Source organism: Diadema antillarum, unplaced genomic scaffold, assembly GCF_040938485.1.
Source record: "Diadema antillarum isolate AM-2024a unplaced genomic scaffold, OU_Dant_1.0 seq00001269_RagTag, whole genome shotgun sequence".
Lineage (NCBI taxonomy): Eukaryota > Metazoa > Echinodermata > Echinoidea > Diadematoida > Diadematidae > Diadema > Diadema antillarum.
In genome coordinates this window covers 198,493-209,561 of record NW_027272051.1, presented here as the reverse complement: position 1 = coordinate 209,561, position 11,069 = coordinate 198,493, and positions in this window count along the sequence as shown.

Here is an 11,069-nt window from a genome sequence, read left to right as displayed (position 1 = left end):
TCCTAGGGGGTAATTACCCTGGAGGGTAATTGCCCTTGGAGGGTAGTTGTCCGGGGGGTAGTTGCCCTAGGGGGGAATTGTCCTGGGGGGTAATTATCCGGGTGGTAGTTATCCGGAGGGTGGTTTTCCAGGGGGTACTGTTCCTAGAACCCTACTCTAAAATTACTGCCGCATGCAAACCTTTCACTGTTGTTGTAATGTCTACGAGATATTCACTGTGATTGTCAGTTTTGACAATGTAATTGATGATATTTCTCCCATTGGTAATTTTTTTGACTTTGGAATACTCTATATTTTCATATCAAATTTATTAAGATATTTGCTAAACATCAGTAAAATCTGCCACCAAGATAACAATCTCTATTGCCATGCCCCATCGACATTAAACAGGCATCTCCTGACGTTTTCTTGGGTGATCACACTGTCATGGGAAAACTAGTCCTTGGTACATTTTCTGTGAAAGGGAAAAGCAGAGGATCTGCGACACAAAAGGATTCCTGCAAAGGCAAAGGCCCAGGGGAAATATGGCGCATTCTTTGCAATCATGAAATTACGAGACGCCAGTCTTACAGAAGGCTCGATGGCGGCACAGGTATACCAGTAAAGGGAAGTCAGTGCTGATTAACATTTTCTACTCAAATTATGTAGATGAGGACATCTCTTCTGTCCATTCGGAATGCATGCCTATGCACAAAAATCTGACGCTGAATTGAATAACACCAACAAGTATATGTGGATGATGCACAGTGACAACCTATAAGGAAAGTGGGGCGCAATACGCAAAATCTGTGACTGGGTTCAAAACGCCGTGTGATCCGTGTGGCTCTGCTGAAGCGTCTGGCACCGTTTTCACCAGAAATATCTCGTTCAAAGGAAAGCCATTGCTGATATGGTAAATACTTATTTGTTTGTGTAGATTTGTCAGAAATAAACTCTACCCATCTTTCTTGACAAGAATTTATGAACACTGTGTTCTTTCATTTTCTTTGTCGAAGGTATTTGAAGGATTGTTAATCCGAAAACGAAATAAAGTTCAAATTCCAAAAATGAAATGAACTTGTTTTAGAGACCGAAAACTGTGATATAACAAAAGGTATGATATTACGCAGTGAAAATTCACGAAAACAGGCATATACACCACAGAGAGAGAGACAGAGAGAGAGGGAGGGAGAGAGAAGGATGTGGAAAATACACAAACACCCCGATACACTCACTGGCGAACTGAAATACAATCGTACAATTTGCAAATTACATTGTGAATGGAAACATAAACAATTTCTCCCTCTCCGCCGTATGCTCCCATTTTCATCTCTGACATGCCCATGATGAGCCATGCATGTGTGACCCATGAAATGTGTACACGAATCTCATACATGACGAGAAACAATTATGACAAGAGGCCATCTAAAGGCTCCCCCCCCCCAAAAAAAAAAGTCACGCATGCGTGTACTGATGATACCCTCTGAAAGACTATACTGTGTACACCCTTGATCATTATCAACCCCTTCCCACCCTCATATAACTAATCTACAGTGCGTATCAAAAAAAGGGTAATCCAACTTTGGAGGGCTACCATTTCATAATTATCAGCTCTGGAGAGTGCAATGCTAGTTGTGAAGAAAGAAGAACTCTTCTTCTTTACATTGATACCTAATTATGTCGACAAATGTCATGCATGACTGAGCACATGAACTTTAAAAACAACAATCACAAACGAGATATGAAATTCGTCACACTGAAGACGAGTTTGGTGATACGTTGGGGTCATCAGATATCGGTCACTGGTGATCGACAACGAAAATGATAAATAGCGACTTGAAGTCATATTGAGAAACATTCGTGAAGTCCAGTTTTTTTTTTTTTATACAGTCCTACATAATTCAGATCAAATTGTTTCTGTCATGCAACCAAGTGGAAATTTCATACATGTGTCGGCGTGTGCAAGTAAGTCGATGAGACAGGCTATGTAACTGAATATTTACCAATAGGTCTTCAAAATGTAAAAAAAAAGAAAGAAAACAGAAATCAAACATAGCGATAAACTCTTTTAAGAGTCACATTCACTTTAACAAATATTATGAACTTTGACCATTATTTACATAACCAAGAGGGCTATGTCTCATCTCGACGTCATTATAATATGATAAGTTTGACAAACCCTATAAGCCTGCAAAATTTTGCAGCAGTCGAAGCAATGTGGTCTCCAACACAAAACAAAAGGATAGCGCCATTACCGTAAAATAGACAAACATAACACATCGGATTTAGGATGCGAAAAGAACACTCCACTTTATTGGAGATCCAGGCTGAAACATGGTTACAATACAATCGCCTCTAGAGGGCGTCTAAACAACACACAATATATACTGGCGTGACTACTTTCTTTCGTTCTGTTTTTCCTCCCTCTCTCGGGAATGGTGCAAACATGTGCATACCATGAATAATGAATACATAATTATGGGAACACTTTGTACTCCAACAAACTAAAAGCAATATGTACTGTACGTAGTGCGGAATAATGTATCACAAGTATGGGAACACTTTGTACCGTACTCCAACAAACTAAAAGCAATATGTATTGTACGTAGTGCAAACATGTGTTGCTTTTGAGACAGAACTTTCTATTAAAAATAACTAACAATAAATATGATGTCACGTGTTCCACAACCTCACATAAGACGTGTAAAATCACACGTGTATGATGTTGGCATCAAAGCAGCCTTTTACTTCACCAAACTTTCTTTAATATGTCATCTTTTACCTTTCACGTATATACAGGCCTATTGTATAAACTATAAAAATACTTAAAAACTTGTGAGGTACTATATTCTGAACTACAGGTGTACTGCCATACATACTATACATACACGTTCAAAAATAACTCAAGCAGTACTTGTATGCATCCAATATCTACTATCTTCTGACAATTTATGTGATTAGCCAACCAAACCAAAAAAACAAGGATTGACCGTAGTACGAGTGTAGCGCTAACATCACAATACACATGTACCATCACACAACATCTAACACCGTATTCCATAAAAAGAGAGGGGATAGTATGCGAACTGTTTTTATCAATCCAGTAAGTCCAAACTGGAACCCCTAAATAAAAAAACCCTACATTCACCGAACCATTGTATATCTCCAAAATATAATACAACATAAACTTATGTATTGTAAGTGCTGCATGCTACACTTTAACATATTCAGAATGCATCAAAAAACTGCGAATAACTCATGAAATTATCTCCCTTCTTCTCATCCATACAACTTTCAGCATTTTCTTTCATTACACTGAAATTTCTGTACATTACTCTGTCCTGTCATTACATTGTACCTCACCACATCTGACATTCTTTTGTCCTATGACAGTAGTCAATTACTGTATACTATCCATTAAATCATAACATCATTCTTTCCCTCTAATAACATATAACTTAATCATTTTATCCTATCAATACAACATAACTTCTCTATAATCTTCTGTCCTATCAAAACACTGTGGCTTCTGTATACACATCATAACTTCTCTTTATTCTTCTGTCATGATATCTTCATTGGTCCTATCCACACACACTACTTCCCTTACCTCCTCTGTTCTTTCACTACCCGAACTTCTATACATATTTGCCCCCATAAAACAAGTACACTGTATAACTGCGTTGTTAGCTATACGCTCTTCCCTTCTTTTACCACGTTCCATATCCCTTCCCCTGAACTATTCAGGACTGTGAATTGAAAAAAATAACCACAGACATAAAACTAATCAAAACTGTATCATCACAGCATACGACATGTACATAAACGATAAGAGTACACCAAAATACTTATATCACTAAAGCCTTCAAAAATACAGTGGTCAATAAAATACCTCCCAATGGAGAAAAAAAAAATCCCATTAACAACATTACAGTAGTGCTGTAATATTCTAAACAAACCATCAACAAATTCGAAGAAAGTTCTTTTCAAGTGTACGAGTATGAGCGTAAGAGACAATAAAACAAAGTACACACAAAAATTCCGACAACCTGCACAAATGATAAAGTCATACTTTACCAACACTCAGTACAAACAGGAAATGATTGGTAAATATGTAGAACCTACATACACATAATATATAAATCCGAGCACCAAATGCATGTGTATTAAACAAGCAAGAAGGATTTGAACAAAACTGTCTGCTCAGTCAAAAGTGGTATGAAGAAATGAATCAACATACAAAACAGCCGGCAGGCTACCATAACTATCAAAAATATGCAAAAATACATCATCGTTTCTGATAAATGCGTTAACATTTCAAAGCAAAAAGGCAAAGCCTGCAACGAAAACATGTTTTAACAGTCCAGTGCCAAAAGCATGCTGTACAATGATCAGTGCAAGGCAGCAAACATGGATTGAGCTAGCACCGAGACACTTAGGAGATATTGTGGCAAGATAGTGCAGATGATCTCAGGCATCTTCATTGGTATGCAAAGATACAGTAACAGCAACCCTAATGCTGCAGTGGCGGTGATGTCATTTTGCAGAATGTCCGGAGGACGACCTGGAGGAGATGGCATGTTGTCACACAGGAGGTAGGTTCCACAACAGCTACCCTTGACAGCAACAAAGGTAGCACCACAGGCAGGGTGATAGTCAAAGACATCAGGGGGGCGGCCTGGAGAATGGGTCGCAATGGTGTCAGGAACGGGAGGGGTGGAGTAAGAACCGCTTGTCTGCTGGCAGCCGGGGGTATCGGGAGGGCGGCCTGTAGGAGCCCGATTCACATCGAGCTGAAGGTGGGTCCCATCAGCAGGGGTATCAGGAGGGCAGCCTGAAGGAGCCCGATTCACGTCGAGCTGAAGGTGGGTCCCATCAGCAGGAATATCAAGAGGGCGGTCTGAAGGAGCCCGATTCACATCGAGCTGAAGGTGGGTCCCATCAGCAGGGGTATCAGGAGGAGGGTTTGTAGGAGCCCGATTCACATCGAGCTGACGGAGGGTCCCATCAGCAGGAATACAGGAGGGCGGTCTGAAGGAGACCGATTCACATCGAGCCGAAGGTGGGTCCCATCAGCAGGGGTATCAGGAGGAGGGTTTGTAGGAGCCCGATTCACATCGAGCTGAAGGTGGGTCCCATCAGCGGGGGTGTCAGGAGGGCGGCCTAGAGGAGACCGATTCACATCGAGCCGAAGGTGGGTCCCATCAGCAGGGTAATCAGGACAGTTTGTAGGGGCCCGATTCACATTGAGCTGAAGGTGGATCCCATCAGCGGGGGTGTCAGGAGGGCGGCCTGGAGGAGCCTGATTCATATCAAGCTGAAGTGGAGTTCCCTCGACATCGACCAAAATGGGGGTGGGGTGGACGGGACTGGTTGGCTGGTACATGAAGATGTGAGCGTCATCAAGGAACGACTGCGCTGCTTTGCGCCAGAGATGTTGTGGACGTGTATCCCAGAGACAAGGATGATCAGGAACTGCAATGAGCTGGACCTGGTCTGTGTGGGGCTGAGGAGCATCAACACACGGATAGAGTTGGCCGTCTGCCGTAACGTGCTCGTGAATAGCACCCAGATCTAGTGTGGGGGGTGGACTATCGAGCGGTGATGGCTGACGTGGAAATGGCTGGTCCACGTACAGATCCGGATGATGTGTGCTCAAGGCATTGGCTGGACCGGTGTTCTGCGTGATGGCGAAATCGTGATGTTCGCTACCAAATACAGCGTGCATGTTGCGTGAGTGTGAATGCCGAGTGTGTGTACGCCTAGAGTGCAGCATTACAGAACACTGGGACTCATCGACACAAGAAGAAGAGAACTGAGCCTGCAATACAGGGACGCTACCACAAAACTCCGCTTCTTTGACAGTTTCACCCTTCTCTACTGGCCCAACACAACAAAAACAGTTGTCAACATTGGCAGTAAACTCAACATTACTGATGTCTGACAAACCAAAATGAGCCAACATGTGACAAGGGCAGTCGCATCCAAGAGCGAGTTCAAGACCATGAGAATATCCGAGAATACCCTCATCTAACACTGACACACTCTCCACATGCTTATGGTCACCAGGAATATTGGGAATGTCATCAGGGAGCTCGACTTTATCTACTACCGTACCAACCTCTTGTCAGTGTACGTGCCATGTTGGCCTAGACCATAAGGGGGAACAGCGGTATGATCATGATCAACTACCTGTCTATCAAACCCATAGTGGATGCAAACCAGGTGCCAAATGTCTGCCAGGGAAGTTGAATTATTGACAATTGAACCTCGAGAAATGATTGGGCAGAAAGCTGAAATTTGACCTAGCATCAATTCTAGCAATTGAACTTTCTGCGCGGCTGTCTTGCCGCCAGACAAGTCAGAGGAATCATCGACGAAACCGCGCAAACGATTTGCCTTCGACTTCCTTTTCCAAGAAACCCCCTCCGCTAGGAATGGAGAGAATTCCGGGTATGCACGAAGTGTGCTCATGAGACTACTCTTCCACGCTAGGAAGGACTCGGGAGTCTCGTCCCGACATAAGCGCCATTGTGCGGGCGCATCCGCAGCTGACCGCGCCATCGTATATAATCGTATGTATACGTGGGGCTATCAAAGCGTTACCTGTGTGTCGCTAACGCTGATGGAGGTGATGAACAGCCAGTTCAAATCGCAAAAATCACGACAGCTACTGTATCTAACTGTTGATGTGTCGGCCATCATAGTGGCCTGCAAGCCTTGGTTGATGGGCGGAAAACGATCCGAGCGCTGCCACCACGCCATTACCGTAAAATAGACAAACATAACACATCGGATTTAGGATGCGAAAAGAACACTCCACTTTATTGGAGATCCAGGCTGAAACATGGTTACAATACAATCGCCTCTAGAGGGCGTCTAAACAACACACAATATATACTGGCGTAGTGTGTGTGTATGTGTGCGTGTGGGTGCGTTTACATAAGAAAGTGATTTCTACATGGACGAAGGGGTAATTACGCCATTGAAGAAAAAAAAGGAGAAGATAGAAGTATTTTGTTTCGTGTTCTTGTGGGGTTCGAACCCGCACGTGTGCAACCTCACGTCTCTGGCGCCAGAGATATTGCCTTTAACCTCTCAGCTATACGTCTTGACGAGGAAATATGAGGAACGTAAGCTTACATGTGAAAGATAAATCAGAAATCGTTTCGTCCACATTCCATTCTCATTTTCAGTTTTAAGCTGCAAAATTATCAACCTGATGAGATTTGAACAAAATAAAATGCATGATTAGTGCAGCTTATTGTCTCAGCTACAACATACTTAAGTTTCAGAGGAAATGGAGCAATATCAACTTAGGTAAAGGTGTTTGAACGTTATCAAGTCAATGCATGGTTTAAAAAAAATCACCTCCCATAGACATAACACGTAAACTTAGCTGAGTTTCAGTCTTTGCCTTTAATCACAATTTCCAGTATGATGACGTTATCAAATTGAAAAAAAAAAATGTTCAAAGTACAACATATCCGAATTTGGGATAATATTGAGCTAAAACAAGAGAGATACCAGCAAATGAATGTCAGAAACAGTATCTCAAAAAATTCAATTCCACTTTTTTATTTCAGATGACGATATGATGACGTCATAGAGTACTCATAGAAATATTGATACTTGAAATGTTATTTACAATTCATATGCTTTTGTAATATGCAATAAAAAACATAGGGTTACCGGACATTTTTAAAGAGCTATGGCGAAATAAACAAAGACATGTTTTTCACTATATTTACACATAGACGCGCGCGCGAATTTTCAACTTTGACGCCAGTGCATTCCTTTGTTATTGGTCATAATCGATCGAAATTCAATGGATATTGTTACTTAATTTATCAGGAATCCAAATCAGTAGAAAAAAAGTGCATTTTTATGTTGATTACGCGCTGTGCGCGCGAAAGCGTGCGGACGGTCGCGCACGCGCGGAATTTTTTGAAACGCTTAAAAATTGTCTGAAACCTCGAGAAAACCGGTCGGGAAGTCGTTTTGAGCATTTTAAATTTTTGACGCGCGCATGCGCGCACGTCATGGTGACCTGGGTAATTAGCATTGTACAGGTTGATCAGACGTGACTTGAACTTTATGTCTACCGAAAAAGGTAAAGAAATGACATTTAGTTATGAAGTTATGATCGATCATTGAAAATCACAAAATGGCGCCTAGATTACGTCACAGATAAGTTATCGTCATAAAAATGTTGCTGTGCTGAGATATCATGAGATATGATGACCGAAAATTTCATGTGAATTGGTCAAGTCATTATTGAGATATTTGTTCACAAAATTCTTCAGAAAGAAATGGGAATTTCAAGCAAACACAATACGTGATACGCCGTTAGCGTATCACCTAATTACACTTTTTCCAAGTTGAAGTGTTATCGTGAAGGAACAATGCATGTCTCACTGAATGGATGGAATCTCTCAATGAAAGTGTGATGTAACATTCATAGGCCAGCCTGCATGACGAGATGAGACATAGCCCTCTTGGTTATGTAAATAATGGTCAGAGTTCATATTTGAAAATACAAATGTTAATGTGAAGGTGACTCTTAAAAGACTTTATCGCCATGTTTGATTTCTGTTTTGTTTTTTTTTTGTTTTTTTTACATTTTTACATGCACACAATAACGTATTCCTTCCGACACACGAAAAGATATGTGCATCATCTGTTTTATAGAACGGTGGACAAATTTTATCCAAAAATCAATTTTTTTCAACCAAGCGTCCGGTAATTACCAACGCATGGCAAATTTACTGGATGCATGGCTAGCCATGCGTCGGTTAATACCGGACGCATGATTGGAAAAAAATGGATCTTTAACACATTTTCAGTCATTTTATTTCAATTTTTATAAAATGCAATGCTAAAATTTACCATTTCTGAAATGAAGGCCTTCTAATCTTGCTTGTATTGTAGTAGCGTTGTAAGTATGGAAGTTCGAGTCCATCATAAGTTCAAGAACGCATGTACATGTCTATGTACATAGACACATCAAACAGTTCACGCATTTACAAGTCCATAGCAACATGACTAGTTGCTATGGATGTGTACTACCATGGACCTACTAACGAATGGACTTCCAACCTTTACGTAACTTACCACTTTGAAGTACGAGATCTGCCGCCACCTGACTATGCCCATCTCAATGAGTACATACAGGTGTCTAAAAAATGATGATTGTATAATCATGCATCGTCTCTGACAAAAGAAATGTTTCCCTAATTCTGGTCTCATTTGGCTGATGCGCCTTTTCAGACTGAAACGTCTTTGAATAAAAGCCAATGATGAGAAGCAGCAAACCTCAGAACATGACTGGTCTCGTTTCAATGGATTGGAAATTACCGATTCGCTCGCTAGCGCTCACACATATCACTTTGCCTAATATAGTAAGACAGACATATCCTCTTCCCTTGCTATCTGTTTTTACCCTGAAAAATGTACGAAAAAGGTGGAAAATGAGATAACAAATCATGATCAATTCCCTAAAAACTGAGCTATCTCTTCAAAAGTACCTGCATTTCGCTAATGAAAATGTCTCAGCAGTGATATACCAATACATATCACAACTGTACATGCATTTTCCTTCATTTGAGACAGTTGTGATCTTCTGCGCATTAAGTTTACAGATTTGTCAAAGCTGCGTTGTGTTTTGCCCCGACTTGCCGGCGGCGGAGATCATACGATCAAAGCAAGGAAGAATGTTTAAGATGCTTTTATGACACTTTTGACATAAACAGGGACATGCATTGATCAGGAAATGATGAATGTCCATGTGTAGCAGGTCCACGGTAATATCCTATTTCTTTGTTACATCATATGTCGCTAGGGACAGTTTGCTTCATCTTCGGAATTACGAACCCTATTTCGTCTTCGGATCATCGATCCTTCGAACAACTTGGGAAAAGACATGAAGGAAAACAGTTTCTATGAAATCTTGTCATAAAAGGCAGACAGAGCTTATCTCTGACAGATCTAAACAAATTTGTATATACGTTATCAACAAATCACGGCTTTCTCGTGAAAGTGGTACCTGTAACCAGACGCTTCATTGGAGCCATATGGGTCTTTTCTGGCACTTTTGACGTGGTCATAGATTTTGTGCGTTGTGCGTTGTGTTGTAGTTTCGTAACATGTCGTGTTTGTGTTCATTTTGTCTGTGTGTGTGTGTGTGTGTGTGTGTGTGTGCACCATCGACATAGGTTAGCTCGTTAATGTTATTTAATTCAGCTTCACATTTTCTACATAGGAATGCACTTTGAATGGCCAGAAGAGATGTCCTTATCTACATTATTTGAGTAGAAAATATAGGCGTTTTCACATCAGCCCGATGTTTCGAAATAGCGCGCTATTTTGCTGACTATTTTCTGCGAAAAATATCTCGAGCTTGGATTTTTATCGGGCTGATGTGAAAACGTCTCATGTTAATCAGTATACATGTACCTATGAGCCTTCTGTGAGACTGGCGTCTCGTAATTTCATGATTGCAAAGAATGTACCATATAGTCCATGGGCCAAGACCCGAAAAATGGGTTGTTGGTACCATCTGAGGTGGCACAACCTTTTTGGTGTCAGTTTGTTTGTCGGGCATAGATATGCTTATCAAGCTATGATAGCATTTCCAAATGAGTAGCTTAGTCATAATAAATGAATTTTTAACCAATTTGGTCTCGTTTTTATATCCCTATACTTCTGAATCGAAACTAAACCGCTATACAAAGAAGAGCACTGCCTTCTGTATGTCCACAGGTGTTCTGTTGTAAACGCGGTGCGCTTAGTTTTTATTCAAGGCAGCGAAGGGAATATCCAAAAGGTTATGATGTCCACAGCTGTCACGCGGTGCGCTTAGTCTTTATCTAGACCAATGTACCGTTATCATATCTAAAGTTCCTCATAAAAGGGATTATCTATACTGTTTTTATACTACCCTATCAACAAATACATCAATTTTAAACAAAAATCACTCTGTTCATTTACAATATCATTCATTATAATGTATTGTAGTGTACCGGTACATTGTTTTTGCATATCTTATATTGTTGGAGGGAAATAAAGCGACATTGGCGTGGTATCAGCGT